The sequence below is a fragment of the Carassius carassius genome, chromosome 22 (genome assembly GCF_963082965.1).
Source record: "Carassius carassius chromosome 22, fCarCar2.1, whole genome shotgun sequence".
Classification (NCBI taxonomy): domain Eukaryota; kingdom Metazoa; phylum Chordata; class Actinopteri; order Cypriniformes; family Cyprinidae; genus Carassius; species Carassius carassius.
This window is the reverse complement of record NC_081776.1, coordinates 20,694,768-20,710,762: the sequence shown is the minus strand read 5'-3', so window position 1 is coordinate 20,710,762 and position 15,995 is coordinate 20,694,768. Positions and strand designations below refer to the sequence as shown.

Here is a 15,995-nt window from a genome sequence, read left to right as displayed (position 1 = left end):
GCACGGGTCTACACGGCAATGTCGCTGGATGAGATTCAGGAAATTTACTTGGAACCTCACAGTTTTCCACAAAACATCATTTCACCTGCCCTGAAGAGGAGCTGTGGCCTTTTGCCCCCAGGAGACACAGGGAAACCCACACGGAAGGGCACAGAGAACCTCACTCTTTCTTTCTAAGCCACGGGTGTCAAACTCAGTCCCTGGAAGGCCGGAGACCTGCAGAGTTTAGATTCAAGCCTGATTGAACACACATGATCCAACTAATCATGGCCTTCAGGCTCATTTGAAAACTACATGCCTTGTGTGTTTGAGAAGGGTTGGAACAACACTCTACAGTGCTCGGGCCCTAAAGGAATTTAGTTTTATACTCCTGGTCTAAGCGCTCTCAGTGATCAGAAAAAAGCACAACTCTGCCCCGTGTGAGGCTCGAACTCACAACCTTCAGATTATGAGACTGACGCGCTGCCTTACTGTGCCAACGAGGCTTGTGGGCTAAATCGCGCCCTAACAGAGATTAAGTAGCTTCTAGGTCCTTGCATTCAAGTGTGGCTCCAACTGGCCATCTTTAGCCAAGCAAGTGTGTCAGGATTGCTGAGCGGTCTAAGGCGCTGCGTTCAGGTCGCAGTCTCCCCTGGAGGCGTGGGTTTGAATCCCACTTCTGACAGATCTATCCTTTGGCTGCAGACAGAGACTTCAGTCTTCTGCTACATTGAGCCAGCAGGGCGGTAACTTTGACAAAACACAGCATTAGACAAATGCAAGTATTCATTGGGCAGGCGTTGAAGACAAGGATGAGTTTTTAGACACTTTTTGAAAATGGTTAAAGCCTCCGCTGCTCGAATTGAGATAGGCAAACCGATCCACCAGCTGGGAACAGTCCAGGAAAAGGTCCATGAGAGTGATTTTGTGCCTCTTTGGGATGGCATCACGAGGCGTCGTTCACTTGCAGAACGCAAGCATAGGACTGAACCAGCGACTTTAGGTATATTGCTGAAGAGCCAGTGGTTATCTTGTAGGCAAACATCAGTATCTTGAATCTGATGCGAACAGCTATTGGTAGCCAGTGCAAAATTACGAAGAGAGGTGTGACGTGGGCTTTCTTTTTTTCTCGTTGAAGACCACTCTCGCTGCTGCATCCTGGGTCAGTTGCAGAGGCTTGATAGTACGTGCCGGAAGACCCGCCAAGGGAGCATAACAGTAGCCCAGTCTGGAGAAAACAAAGAGCTTGGACAAGGAGTTGTGTGGCCTGCTCTGATCGGAAGGGTCTAATCTTCTGAACGTTGTATAAGGCAAATCTGCAGGATCGGGCCTGTGCAGCAATATTGCCTTTGAAACTTCACAAAACCTCAGGAGGACGTGGCCATGTGTTACATGAATATGAGAGGGATGCTATTACTGCCTTCATGCAGTGTTAGCCAGCATGAATGCAGAATTTTCACTTCATTGTATATAAAAGGATGGCACGGGTCTACACGCAATGTGGCTGGATGAGATTCAGGAAATTTACCTGGAACCTCACAGTTTTCCACCAAACATCATTTCACCTGCCCTGAAGAGGAGCTGTGGCCTTTTGCCCCCAGGAGACACAGGGAAACCCACACGGAAGGGGACAGAGAACCTCACTCTTTCTTTCTAAGCCACGGGTGTCAAACTCAGTCCCTGGAAGGCCGGAGACCTGCAGAGTTTAGATTCAAGCCTGATTGGACACACATGATCCAACTAATCATGGCCTTCAGGCTCATTTGAAAACTACATGCCTTGTGTGTTTGAGAAGGGTTGGAACAACACTCTACAGGGCTCGGGCCCTAAAGGAATTTAGTTTGATTCCCTTGGTCTAAGCGCCCTCAGTGATCAGAAAAAGCACCACTTTGCCCCGTGTGAGGCTCGAACTCACAACCTTCAGATTATGAGACTGACGCGCTGCCTAACTGCGCCAACGAGGCTTGTGGGCTACAGGGCGCCCAAACAGAGAATAAGTAGCTTATAGGTCCTTGCATTCAGGTGTGCCTCCAACAGGCCATCTCTTGCCAAGCACTGGTGTCAGGATGGCCGAGCGGTCTAAGGCGCTGCATTCAGGTTGCAGTCTCCCCTGGTGGTGTGGGTTCGAATCCCACTTCTGACAGACCTGTCCTTTGGCTGCAGACAGAGACTTCAGTCTTCTGCTACGTTGAGCCAGCAGGGTGTTAACTTTGACAAAACACCGCATGAGGCAAATGCTATTATTCATTGGGCAGGCGCTGAAGACATGGTTGAGTTTTTAGACACTTTTTGAAATTGGTTAAAGCCTCCGCTGCTCGAATTGAGATAGGCAAGCCGAACCACCAGCTGGGAACAGTCCAGGAAAAGGTCCTTGAGAGTGATTTTGTGTCTCTTTGGGATGGCACCACGATGCGTCTTTCACTTGCAGAACGCAAGCATAGGTCTGAGCCAGCGACTTTAGGTATATTGCCGCAGAGCCAGTGGTTATCTTGTAGGCAAACATCAGTATCTTGAATCTGATGCGAACAGCTATAGGTAGCCAGTGCAAAATTATGAAGAGAGGTGTGATGTGGGCTTTCTTTGGCTCGTTGAAGACCACTCTCGCTGCTGCATCCTGGATCAGTTGCAGAGGCTTGATAGTACGTGCCGGAAGACCTGCCAAGGGAGCATAACAGTAGCCCAGTCTGGAGAAAACAAAGAGCTTGGACAAGGAGTTGTGTGGCCTGCTCTGATCGGAAGGGTATAATCTTCCGAACGTTGTATAAGGTAAATCTGCAGGACCGGGCCAGTGCAGCAATATGGCCTTTGAAACTTCACAAAACCTCAGGAGGACGTGGCCACGTGTTATATGAATATGAGAGGGATGCTATTACTGAATTTTGACTTCATAGTATATAAAAGGATGGCACGGGCCTACACGCAATGTCACTGGATGAGATTCAGGGAATTTACCTGGAACCTCACAGTTTTCCACAAAACATAATTTCACCTGCCCTGAATAGGAGCTGTGGCCTTTTGCCCCCAGGAGACCCAGGGAAACCCACACGGAAGGGGACAGAGAACCTCACTGTTTCTTTCTAAGCCATAGGTGTTAAACTGGGTGTTTTCAGTGATCAGAAAAAAGCACCACACTGCCCCATGTGAAGCTCAATCTCACAGCCTTCAGATTATGAGACTGACACGCTGCCTAACTGCGCCAACGAGTCTTGAGGGCTAAAGGGCGCCTGAACAGAGAATAAGTAGCTATTAGGTCATTGCCTTCAGGTGTGGGTCCAACAGGCCATCTCTAGCCCAGCAAGGGTGTCAGGATGGCTGAGTCGTCTAAGGCGCTGCGTTCAGGTCGCAGTCTCCCCTGGAGGCGTGGGCACTTCTGACAGACCTATCCTTTGGCTGCAGACAGAGTGTAATGACGACTTGATAGCTAGGACTGTAACTGTAGCTAGTTGTGGATAAGTGACCACTGTGGTGCATCGGTAAGAATGCAATTGGATGCTGTAAATCTCTTCAATGGGTTTATTGACAGTCAGCAGAGGATTATCTGTCTTCATGTATGTACAGTATGTGTGTGTGTGGTTCTACAATAAACAATAAAAGAAAGAAAATATCAGCATACAATTAAACAACACTGCTGACAGAATTCAATTAGCAAAGCTAATAAATTGTAATTATTATACATTTCCCTTTAAGTAGCTTTAGCTGCTTATACATATCAAATAACCAAATAAAATACCTGATAACACATTATCTTCTTATTGAATTAAAGAACAGCCTTCATACTGTTAGTTATCAATACTATCAACCCAAAAAACATAGTTCTCTACTTCTCAACCATAATTACATTCAAATAATAACTATACAGTGTAAAGTGAGAACACACAAACACAATATTAATATAAAAACTAATATTAATAGGCATTAACATGATGCTAGCGAACTTTATGCTAACATACTGCATTTCAATAGAGTATCTCAGAATAAACTCTTAACAACCCGATGCACCGAAATACACATACGGGTACTCACATGTCTCTGAACGCACACATGCACAGATATTGACACGGACGACAACTTTTCACCTCAGTAATATCTACGATGCGTTTTCCGGCCAATCTCACGACCAACTCAAAACAAAACTAAAAACTGTCAGCGCTAAAACTGTGTTCTCTCTGTGACCCCGAAACGAAGCCGCTGATTGGCTAATCCCCATAACAGCAAGTCCTTCTTCACAGCCACCTCCAAATTTGCACAGTCAAATTTGCTGTCCCATAGAAGGACTGCTGGTCTCAGGTGCTGTCTCAGGTATGGCAGGAAGTTGAACAAGACGGGCAACTGGCCTGATGTAGTTCCTGTCGTTCACCTGGATCTCCGCTGTCCTTATCCTCCCATCTGCACCTGGGATAACCTTTGTGATGTGACCAATAGGCCAGAGCGCCCTTGGGAGATGCGGATCAATGATCATGACGACAGTACCAGGTTGTAATGGGGCCACTTCTCTCTGCCACTTGGTGCGCGTCTGCAGGGCCGGCAGATAGTGCCTGATAAATGCCCTCCAAAATTGGTCGGCAAGGACCTGCGTTTGCCTCCAGCGGCGGCGGCTCAACAGCTCGGACTCAGGATACAACACCTGGGGCAGCGAGGGGTCGGGCCGTCCCATCACGAGTAAATTGGGGGTTACTGGGTCAGGGTCCGCGACGTCACTGGACACATACCCCAAGGGCTTAGAGTTTAGGATGCCCTCGATCTCAATCAGGACCGTGCGCAGAACTTCTTCTGTCACCGTCTGCATCTGAATTGTTGCATACAGGGCAGCTTTGATAGATTTAATTTCCCTCTCCCATGCACCACCAAAGTGAGGGGCACTTGGAGGGTTAAATCTACAACCCGAATTCCGGAAAAGTTGGGACGTTTTTTAAATTTTAATAAAATAAAAACTAAAGGAATTTCAAATCACATGAGCCAATATTTTATTCACAATAGAACATAGATAACGTAGCAAATGTTTAAACTGAGAAATTTTACACTTTTATCCACTTAATTAGCTCATTTAAAATTTAATGCCTGCTACAGGTCTCAAAAAAGTTGGCACGGGGGCAACAAATGGCTAAAAAAGCAAGCAGTTTTGAAAAGATTCAGCTGGGAGAACATCTAGTGATTAATTAAGTTAATTGATATCAGGTCTGTAACATGATTAGCTATAAAAGCTTTGTCTTAGAGAAGCAGAGTCTCTCAGAAGTAAAGACGGGCAGAGGCTCTCCAATCTGTGAAAGACTATGTAAAAAAATTGTGGAAAACTTTAAAAACAATGTTCCTCAACGTCAAATTGCAAAGGCTTTGCAAATCTCATCATCTACAGTGCATAACATCATCAAAAGATTCAGAGAAACTGGAGAAATCTCTGTGCGTAAGGGACAAGGCCGGAGACCTTTATTGGATGCCCGTGGTCTTCGGGCTCTCAGACGACACTGCATCACTCATCGGCATGATTGTGTCAATGAAATTACTAAATGGGCCCAGGAATACTTTCAGAAACCACTGTCGGTAAACACAATCCGCCGTGCCATCAGCAGATGCCAACTAAAGCTCTATCATGCAAAAAGGAAGCCATATGTGAACATGGTCCAGAAGCGCCGTCGTGTCCTGTGGGCCAAGGCTCATTTAAAATGGACTATTTCAAAGTGGAATAGTGTTTTATGGTCAGACGAGTCCAAATTTGACATTCTTGTTGGAAATCACGGACGCCGTGTCCTCCGGGCTAAAGAGGAGGGAGACCTTCCAGCATGTTATCAGCGTTCAGTTCAAAAGCCAGCATCTCTGATGGTATGGGGGTGCATAAGTGCATACGGTATGGGCAGCTTGCATGTTTTGGAAGGCTCTGTGAATGCTGAAAGGTATATAAAAGTTTTAGAGCAACATATGCTTCCCTCCAAACAACGTCTATTTCAGGGAAGGCCTTGTTTATTTCAGCAGGACAATGCAAAACCACATACTGCAGCTATAACAACAGCATGGCTTCGTCGTAGAAGAGTCCGGGTGCTAACCTGGCCTGCCTGCAGTCCAGATCTTTCACCTATAGAGAACATTTGGCGCATCATTAAACGAAAAATACGTCAAAGACGACCACGAACTCTTCAGCAGCTGGAAATCTATATAAGGCAAGAATGGGACCAAATTCCAACAGCAAAACTCCAGCAACTCATAGCCTCAATGCCCAGACGTCTTCAAACTGTTTTGAAAAGAAAAGGAGATGCTACACCATGGTAAACATGCCCCGTCCCAACTATTTTGAGACCTGTAGCAGAAATCAAAATTGAAATGAGCTCATTTTGTGCATAAAATTGTAAACTTTCTCAGTTTAAACATTTGCTATGTTATCTATGTTCTATTGTGAATAAAATATTGGCTCATGTGATTTGAAAGTCTTTTAGTTTTCATTTTATTAAAATTTAAAAAACGTCCCAACTTTTCCGGAATTCGGGTTGTAAACTGGATCTGATGTTTGGCCAGTTCTGCCTGTAAAGTGGGGTGCAGTGCCTTGAAAGACTCATGGATTTCCCTCTCACCTCCTCTGAAATTTGTGCCCTGATCCGACAGAAGCTCTGCTGGTATTCCCCTGCGTGAGATAAATCTGCGGAGGGCCATAAGGAAGGAATCCTGGTCGAGACTAGTCAGGACGTCTATGTGGACAGCTGGGCAGTGAGGCACTTAAATAGTATACCCCAACGTTTCTCATTACGCCGTCCGATTTTGACCATGAAGGGCCCGAAACAATCCATTCCGGTAGAGAAGTAGGGAGGCTTCATCAACCGCAGACGGGCGGGAGGTAAGTCTGCCATTTGTGGCACTGCAGGCTTCGCTCTCCATCTCCGACAATCAAGGCAGGAGTACTGGTGCCGCTTCACAGCTTCTCTTCCACGAAGGATCCAGTATCGTCTGCGAAGTTCTGCAAATAATCGCTCTGAGCCTGGATGATGGAGGTCTCGGTCAGCATCTTGAATGATGAGTTTAGTTACCTGGTGAGCTGGATCCAGAACTATGGGATGAATGGCTTCTGTGTCCAGCAAATTACTGCGACGCAATCTGCCTCCAACCCGAATCAGCTTCAGTTGATCATCAAATTCAGGAGCTAATGTAATCAAACGGCTGGTGGAAGGGACGGGTTTTCTTTCTGAAAGGTGTTGAAAGTCCTCCTCGAAGCAGTCTACCTGAACTCGTCTCAGTAGGTCTATCTCAGCATCCTGATAGTCTTGTGCAGATGGCGTTGACTGACTACCTGCCGCCCCATGGCGGGACCTCACAATTGCCTCTATCATGTCCCTGAAACCATTGAATTGGCTGGCATCAAGTAAGGGTGGAAGAGGAACGGTGATGATGGAGCCGCAAAATGTGGCCTTGCGAAGCTCTGTGGCATCCAACTGCTCAGCCTGTGGCTTAGTAGGCCATTGCTGAGGTGACAGGCGCAAAAAGGCTGGGCCATGGTTCCACCGGCTCTCCCCTGCCAGCTCCCTCAGGGTTTTCCCGCGCGAAATTTCATCTGCGGGATTACTTTCAGAATCCACATACCTCCATGCTTGGGCATCAGTCAGCTCCTGGATCTCAGCGACTCTGGTGCCCACAAACACCTTAAACCTGCAAGAGTCTGACTGAAGCCACGTGAGAACCGTAGTGGAGTCTGTCCAGAGCACCACTCCATGAAGTACCAGGGTGAGTTCACGCTGCAACAGCACTGCTAGCTGAGCTCCAGTCACCGCTGCACATAGCTCTAATCGAGGTATCGACTGCTGGCGCTTGGGGGCCACTCTCGACCGTGCAGTCAGAAAGGCCACCTCCACCTTACCACCTGAACCCTCCGTACGAAGGTACGCAACTGAACTGTAAGCTTTCTCAGATGCATCACAGAATATATGGAGGCTTCTGACAGAACTGGGGTGGTCCAGAGGGGGACTTGAGTAGCACCGTGGCAAGACAATCTCTGGAAGGTGTTGCAGCTCATTCTCCCAAGTTAGCCAGGCCTTGAGGGCATCATCTGGCAGCGACGGGTCATCCCACTCCCTTTCTTTGTTCCATAGGTGCTGCACAATGATTTTGGCCCGCGTGGCGAAGGGAACGAGAAAGCCTAGCGGATCAAAAAGCCGTGCCAGTGTACTATAGATGTTCCTCATAGTCGGTGTGGGACGGTCAGTGACGTTACACTTGTAGGCCAGAGTGTCTGAGGCGCAAAGCCATCTGAGTCCAAGTGCAAGCTCCTGTGCATCCTCCATTGACTCTGTGAGCCATAACTCGCTGTTCTGGGATCTTGCCTCTTTAGGAAGGTGACTGATAACTTCGGGAACATTACTAGCCCACTGACGCAGATCAAACCCCCCTGAGGCCAATAACATATTCAATTTATCAACCAGCTGTCTTGCTGCTGTAGAGGAGGAGAGGCTTTGTAAGTGGTTATCCACATAAAAGTACCGCTCGACGGCCACCCGGACATCCTCCTCTAGCTGGCTGTGGTCTGTCACATGCTTCTGCAGTGCAAACGTTACACAGCAGGGGCTGCATGTTGTTCCAAAGGGGAGGACCTGCCCCTCATAGACGCCGGGTGGCGCCTCTTTGTTCATGTCCCTCCACACGAAACGAAGCAGGGATCTGTCTTCTGGCAGTAACCTGATCTGATGGAACATTCCTTTTATGCAGCTCAAACTCCAGCCAGCGGGCGAAGTCTAATAGCGTAGGGACACGGATGCTGAGGGGATGTAGGTATCTCATAAACCCAGACCGCAGGTCTTGTGGAAGCTTGGACATAAGCCTAGTGACATGAGACCCACACTGAAGCTCAATATGACCTTTCTCTCCAAGCTGGTCGAGCATGCCAACCAAGGCTCTCACTCTGAGAGCAAATCCTTTAAAGGCAGTGATGTCCTGACTATGAATGTTAGGCGCCTCCATCAGGTCTGCAATGCGCCTTAATGCTAGCTGGTGAGGTTGCCCATAATGCTCTGTTAATGAGGCCATAGTGTCGGTGTAGGGTTGTGTAGACTTGGTGTATGAATCTGCGATAAGGAGCGCTTCTTCAAATTTGAGATGATCAACTAAAATCTGATATTTAAACCTCTCCGTAACATCGTGGGGGAGGAGATTTTCCAGGGAGGTCTTCAGCCTAGCAAACTCACGTGGGTCCCCTCTATTAAAGTCTGGGATGGTGGGTTGCGGACCCCGATATATGTACTCTGTTGCTCGGCAAGATCGAGAGTCCTCGTGTCTCGTTTCATTAGCTGCGCCTGGCTCATGAGGAATTAAAGGGGGTGATATCTGTGGACGGACTTGTGGATCCGTTGGCTGGTGTGACCTCCCCATCTGACCAGATGCAACCCGATTATCGTTGCCAAATGCCGGCATTCCAGGAAGCTGCTCTTGAGTGATCCCCATTTTCTTAAGGCATGTCATCAGCTCTGCTAATAACTCTTTGGGCAGTGTGGTAGTGGATAGCTGTGGCTTCTCCTCAACATCTGCCACTGGAGGGGGGGGGGGGGCAGTCTTCATCGTCCACTTCTACTTCACTGGGTACCTGGACAGGTGCTAATGTGTTATTGACTGTAGCTTGTGTTGTGGGCCTTGGTGAGCTAATGGCCGCGGCGAGCACTCCTGACTGAGAGTGCGGGCTGTACTCCTCGCGGGAGAGAGCAGTGTGGTGTGATGGATCTGGGCCTCTGCTTGAACTAAGCTGTGTTTGCATCTCCATTATGATATAATTGAAGTCTCCGGTTATCCTCCCTAATCTTTTGCAGCTCATCTAATATTTCAGGTGAAGCCCCTGAGTTTACTCTGTGAGACAGTGGGTCTGGGGTGCTCTGATAATGGGGTCCTGAGAACGCGACTCTCTGGGATACTTAGGGCGAGCACCAGTCTGGTTCCACTGATCATAAAGCTGGGATGTGCATGTTAACAGCTGATCGATCCTGTCACCACCGTAGTAGGGCTCCTGCATCTGATGGTGAGGCTGTGAGGAGAGTGCTGCAGCTGGGGAGGGTCTCTCCACAACAGGCAGGGAGACTTCATAGTCAGCAAACCAGGTTGGCGGACGTATCTGACGTCTCGGGCGGGTATCAGGAAGTGGCGTTGCCTCCTCTCTAGAATATGGGAACATCCTCACGCACAGCGGTCACAAATTCCGGCTCGAAGGACCAATTTTGTAATGACGGCTTGATAGCTAGGACTGTAACTGTAGCTAGTTGTGGATAAGTGACCACTGTGGTGCATCGGTAAGAATGCAATTGGATGCTGTAAATCTCTTCGATGGGTTTATTGACAGTCAGCAGAGGATTATCTGTCTTCATGTATGTACAGTATGTGTGTGTGTGGTTCTACAATAAACAATAAAAGAAAGAAAATATTTTAGCATACAATTAAACAACACTGTTGACAGAATTCAATTAGCAAAGCTAATAAATTGTTATTATTATACATTTCCCTTTAAGTAGCTTTAGCTGCTTATACATATCAAATAACCAAATAAAATACCTGATAACACATTATCTTCTTATTGAATTAAAGAACAGCCTTCATACAGCTAGTTATCAATACTATCAACCCAAAAAACATAGTTCTCTACTTCTCAACCATAATTACATTCAGATAATAACTATACAGTGTAAAGTGAGAACACACAAAAAAATATTAATATAAAAACTAATATTAATAGGCATTAACATGATGCTAGCGAACTTTATGCTAACATACTGCATTTCAATAGAGTATCTCAGAATAAACTCTTAACAACCCGATGCACCGAAATACACATACATAAACATTTACACCAGGGTACTCACATGTCTCTGAACGCACACATGCACAGATATCGACACGGACGACAACTATTCACCTCAGTAATATCTACGATGCGATTACCGGCCAATCTCACGACCAACTCAAAACGAAACTAAAAACTGTCAGCGCTAAAACTGTGTTCTCTCTGTGACCCCGAAACGAAGCCGCTGATTGGCTAATTCCCGTAACACTTCAGTCTTCTGCTACGTTGAGCGAGCAGGGCGCTAACTTTGACAAAACACCGCATGAGGCAAATGCTAGTATTCATTGGGCAGGCGCTAAAGACAAGGTTGAGTTTTTAGACACTTTTTGAAAATGGTTAAAGCCTCCGCTGCTTGAATTAAGATAGGCAAGCCGATCCACCAGCTGGGAACAGTCCAGTAAAAGGTCCTTGAGAGTGATTTTGTGCCGTGGCGTGGGCACTTCTGACAGACCTATCCTTTGGCTGCAGACAGAGACTTCAGTCTTATGCTACGTTGAGCGAGCAGGGCGTTAACTTTGACAAAACACCGCATGAGGCAAATGCTAGTATTCATTGGGCAGGCGCTGAAGACAAGGTAGAGTTTTTAGACACTTTTTGAAAATGGTTAAAGCCTCCGCTGCTCGAATTGAGATAGGCAAGCCGATCCACCAGCTGGGAACAGTCCAGTAAAAGGTCCTTGAGAGTGATTTTGTGCGTCTTTTGTGCCTTGTTGTGCCTCCCTTCAGAATAGGTCTGAACCAGCGACTTTAGGTATATTGCTGCAGAGCCAGTGGTTATCTTGTAGGCAAACATCAGTATCTTAAATCTGATGCGAACAGCTATTGGTAGCCAGTGCAAAATTATGAAGAGAGGTGTGACTTGGGCTTTCTTTGGCTCGTTGAAGACCACTCTTGCTGCTGCATCCTGGATCAGTTGCAGAGGCTTGATAGTACGTGCCGGAAGACCTGCCAAGGGAGCATAACAGTAGCCCAGTCTGGAGAAAACAAAGAGCTTGGACAAAGAGTTGTGTGGCCTGCTCTGATCGGAAGGGTCTAATCTTCCGAATGTTGTATAAGGCAAGTCTGCAGGACCGGGCCAGTGCAGCAATATGGCCTTTGAAACTTCACAAAACCTCAGGAGGACGTGGCCACGTGTTACAGGAATATGAGAGAGATGCTATTACTGCCTTCATGCAGCGGTAGCCAGCATGAATGCAGAATTTTCACTTCATTGTATATAAAAGGATGGCACGGGCCTACACGCAATGTCGCTGGATGAGATTCAGGGAATTTACCTGGAACCTCACAGTTTTCCACAAAACATCATTTCACCTGCCCTGAAGAGGAGCTGCCCTTACGAAAAATAACCATGGTTTTATTATAGTAAAACTGTAGTAACCCATGGTTTTTTGGCGTGTTGACTACCATTTGTATAACCACAGATTTACTACAAATACCATGGTTAAACCATGGTTAATATAGCAAAACCATGGTTAATTTGTGGTTACCATGGTCTAACTATACTAACCATGGTTTTTAGTTTTTTTTTGTAGTAAAACCATGGTTAATTTTCGTAAGGATGTGGGCTTTTGCCGCAAGGAGACCCAGGGAAACCCACACGGAAGGGGACAGAGAACCTCACTGTTCTTTCTAAGCCATGGGTGTCAAACTGGGTGTTTTCAGTGATCAGAAAAAAGCACCACACTGCCCCGTGTGAGGCTCGAACTCACAGCCTTCAGATTATGAGACTGACACGCTGCCTAACTGTGCCAACGAGTCTTGTGGGCTAAAGGGCGCCCGAACAGAGAATAAGTAGCTATTAAAGTACAAATAAAAAAGCAATAATTCTCTCTTTTTTTTACAATTATGCCAACATAACATTAATGTATATTAAACAAATTAAATTTATATAAGTTTTCAAAAAAAAAATAATTAAAAGGGAAATAAAAGGAAAATAAATGTAGAAATCCAAAAGCATCTCAATTTGTTTTTTTATTTATTTTACAATTATGCTAACAGAACAGTAATGAATATTAAATTAGGTTTTCAAACAATAAATTAAAAAGGTTAAAGTAAAAGTTAAATAGGATTAAAAAAGCAGTAAATAAAGTTAAATAAAATAATGTTAAACACAAATATTAACAATAGTGAACTATATTTAAACAACTATATACACACAACAATAAATACAAATATACAGTGTATACAGCTCTACAGTTCTCTTGTAGGGTCTCTTAGGCATGGTTTGCGGATTGGCAGCTGGTTGTGAACTTGTGCCCTGCACAACTGTAGGCTGTAACAGTGGCATTCCCTGAACCATTGGCATCCCCTGGACCATTGGCATGCCCTGGACCATTGGCAGTCTTTGAGCCATTGGCATGCCCTGGAACACTGGCACACCCTGAAGCATTGGCACACCCTGGAAACCTGGTGCTGCAGGTATAATTATATTGTGTACCATCTGCACTGATGCTCCAGGTGCTGATGGCGTAACCAACATAGGAGTCTGTTTTGTTGCCTTGGGTCTGAGAGGAGGTCGTCCAGTAGGAGTGTGCCTCTGCTTTGCCTGACCTGCTGTGCTCTCTGGTAGCTTGTACTGGTGCTGCTCCCCTGGTTGTTCTGGCTCAGTCCGTAGGCGTTTGGCAGCCTGGAGAGGTTCCTGAGCTTCAGAGAGGGGCTGAGGCAACTGAATGCCCTGAATCAGCACAGACAGTTCCTGCTTTTTCTGTCTGTTGTTATACCACGGAATCAGGGTATTCTGGTTAACCTCCATCAGCTGCATTGAGGTTCCCCCCATCACCAAGCTGTTGCCCAGTACAAGCTGCCTTATCCTCCTGTAATCCTGGAGGATTAGAGACCATCTCGACAGCGTTCCCTTGCCTTCTCTTTTGGGGCTTGGGTGGATATTGCAAAGCCTGATGAACCACCAGACGGCAACAGTCAGGCCACTGAGCAGGTGCGCTGCTTGCTCCCAGCACACTTCTGGTGGTGCTCTCTACTCCTGGGGTTTTAGTGGGCCTCTTTGGTACTCTGAAGCATCCACTCAGCAGTCTCTTCTGGTGTCGAGCTGCATACACCACCCGTTGCTTGTCCTGGTCAGCCAGGTTCTGCCAAAGTTCAATTATGGTGCTGGCTTCCTGATTTGTCAGGCTAAGGGCTGTGTGACCCCGGAGCTCCACCAGATATTCTGCCAGCTTGTCCACATGTTGGAATCCCGGGACATTTCGGTAGTCAACAGCCTATTAAGAAAACAAGCACAAATAATAATCACATTTGTTTAATGCATAGTTCCATAACTAGTTCAATTGATGTGTTGCTGTTTAACACAATCTGTATAGTACAAAGCACTAACTAAATAAAACTGATTTAATGCATCTTTGTTGCCTACTAATGACTTTAGTTTAAAATCTGAGCAAAGTCTGGATATAAAGCAGTAGCAAGAAGTATATATTGATCAATCCTTATTTTAATTTAATGTAGTTTATTTGAAAGAAATACAGAGGAGTGGCACTTACAGTCTCGTCATCATCATCATCATCCTGACCAGCATCCTCTGGCTCTGAGGAGAGTGGTGAAGCAGATGTTTCAGAGGGAAAAGGAGGGACAGCAGTCCACGAGGGTCCAGTTGATGGAGAAGGTGTAGAGTCAGGGACCAGTGAAGGGGATGTGGAACCCAGTACAGCCGTGTCACTGCTGGTGACCACTGTGGAAGAACCCAGTGTCAGAGTGGAGGAGGGAGGTGACAGAACATACTCAGGATCTGTAATGGTGTTATCCTCGCGGACATCATCATCTCGCTCCTCCACATTAAGGTCCTAGATGAGTTCTGCCGTCTCTTCAGAGTCTGGGTTCATGTCCTGCAGTGCCTGACCAGTCTGCTGGAACAGATACTGCACTCCAATGAGCTCACCTGGAATAAAATCAATAAATAGGAATTAAATACAATTGTTGTGCAACATATTTGATACATAAGGCCTTTGTAGTAGTTCATATAGTGTAATAGTGTGAGAACATGGAGATCATAGTAGAGGAGAAAAAGAAAAAAACAGGCCATAAACCTATAACTGTGGGGCCAAAACAAAGCAATACAATACAATGATGACTGAGAGACATACAAATAAAATTACTCAAAAGGCTCATGAGCGTATTTGATACTTACATGTAACTTGACATTTCTAATCAAGTAAACCAAAGTAACTTCAGTACAGTAAATGGTCACCAAATATTACTAATAATAATCAAGTTATTCTTTCTAAAAAATAACTACTTTCTAATAAAAAAGATTCCACAGCAAAATGACGTGATGTATGAGTTGAAGGTAGACGTTTGTACAATTATACTGAAAGGCCTTTTACTTGAAAGAAAATATCGATCAGATGACAGAGGGCATGTTTCAAGAAAAAAAAAGTTGATCATGTTGATAGTTTATAGTTAAAAAATACAGATACAAAGTACACTGTATAGGCTTAAATAAAATATTGACTGAAATTACACGGGAATTGCAAGTTAATTAACAATAATAAATTATTTTACCGGTGTAACGTGCAGGGGGACAAAACGTTTGGACCACTTTCCTGCCAAACAGCTTTTCATAATTGCTGTTTACACAGTGAACAAGTTCTCCTGTGTAGCTGCGTAAAGCTGATGGCTCCGATGACATGGAAGCTGCCTCCCGATCCTGGTTCCAACTGTGTAGACCCTCCAACAAATAAATCTGAAAGTTCAGACTGTTTGCACTGGTCCCTGTAAACAGACAACAGTTTTTAGGGAATGTTAAACACACAGACACTTAAATATTCTTTCTTTGCATATGCAGTCTGTGTTCGACAAATACATACCTGGGATGAAACGGTTAAGGTGTAAATGAAAGGATTCAAGAGAAGTGGAGCCTCTGGCACATCTGTACGTCTTCAGAAGCACACCTCCCTTGGTTAAGCTCCCGGTCTCAATATAGAGGGAAACACCAAGAGGGTCTTGGATACACTTGATGTGCTTCTTTTGGACACACCAGATGTGCTCCATCCTTTCTCGATCCAAGAGAGGAACACCCAGAGAGTCATTGCCCTGGCTGCTCAGGAGCTCTGTCAGCAGTTGTTCAAGGAGAAGCATGGTAGTCTCCTCTCCACGGGTCCTCCTCCGGCAATGTAGAGCCAGCTACTCCCTGGTCAGATGCTTGTTTACATCTTCATCTGTCAGCGCAGGCCAACCCTGGGACATCAACAGCTCTCTCTTTGCTTTGCGAAGGA

General features: G+C 45.9%; 4 non-coding genes across 4 annotated transcripts; 2 read left to right on the top strand and 2 right to left on the bottom strand.

Annotated features, from left to right (window-relative positions):
* Positions 1-411: 411 nt before the first annotated feature.
* Positions 412-485, bottom strand: trnam-cau (transfer RNA methionine (anticodon CAU)). The gene has a single exon. It is a non-coding gene; the product is annotated as a tRNA-Met (tRNA).
* Positions 486-581: 96 nt separating this feature from the next.
* trnal-cag (transfer RNA leucine (anticodon CAG)) lies at positions 582-664 on the top strand. Its single transcript has one exon. It is a non-coding gene; the product is annotated as a tRNA-Leu (tRNA).
* A 1,205-nt stretch (positions 665-1,869) lies between these two features.
* Positions 1,870-1,943, bottom strand: trnam-cau (transfer RNA methionine (anticodon CAU)). The gene has a single exon. It is a non-coding gene; the product is annotated as a tRNA-Met (tRNA).
* A 96-nt stretch (positions 1,944-2,039) lies between these two features.
* Positions 2,040-2,122, top strand: trnal-cag (transfer RNA leucine (anticodon CAG)). The gene has a single exon. It is a non-coding gene; the product is annotated as a tRNA-Leu (tRNA).
* Positions 2,123-15,995: the final 13,873 nt, after the last annotated feature.